General features: G+C 35.5%; 1 protein-coding gene across 1 annotated transcript in view; it reads left to right on the top strand.

Annotated features, from left to right (window-relative positions):
• Positions 1-203: 203 nt before the first annotated feature.
• tiprl (TIP41, TOR signaling pathway regulator-like (S. cerevisiae)) overlaps positions 204-425 on the top strand; it is a 28,331-nt gene continuing 28,109 nt past the window's right edge. Inside the window, exon 1 of the mRNA XM_016666171.1 lies at positions 204-281. The gene's annotated coding sequence lies outside the window, so the exon portion shown is untranslated. The remainder of the gene's footprint in view (positions 282-425) is intronic.

The following is a 425-nucleotide window of genomic DNA, read 5'->3' as shown; positions in this document are numbered from 1 at the left end:
CATGCACACCATTGAGGTGCGTATTTTTTTATTTGTATTTTATTTTTTATTTCTTTAATGAACATCTTCATTGAGGTGCGTATTACTAAATTCCATCTGAGTATCATTGATGACCACACTCCAGTCCAGTAGGTGGCGGTAAATACACCTTAAGTTGGTTGCCATCCGCCAATAAAACACAAAAGAAGAAGACCCTAACCCTAACAAGAAGAAGAAGAAGAAGAAGAAGAAGAAAGGGATAAGATAAAGATCCAAATCGCTCCTCCTAAAAAGGATATTAGGTAACCTTTAACTATATTCTTGCCCGCTTTAGGTGTATCTCTTTTTACTTTCTGTATTTGTTTGATTACAGTAAGTGATGCTGACTGAATCGCTTGAAAATATTGTGGCTTTTGATTGTTAAACAAAACTGTTTCCCGACAGTT

Source organism: Poecilia formosa, unplaced genomic scaffold, assembly GCF_000485575.1.
Source record: "Poecilia formosa unplaced genomic scaffold, Poecilia_formosa-5.1.2 Scaffold671, whole genome shotgun sequence".
NCBI lineage: Eukaryota > Metazoa > Chordata > Actinopteri > Cyprinodontiformes > Poeciliidae > Poecilia > Poecilia formosa.
Note: the sequence above shows the minus strand (reverse complement) of the source record. Positions and strands in the feature narration are given on the sequence as shown.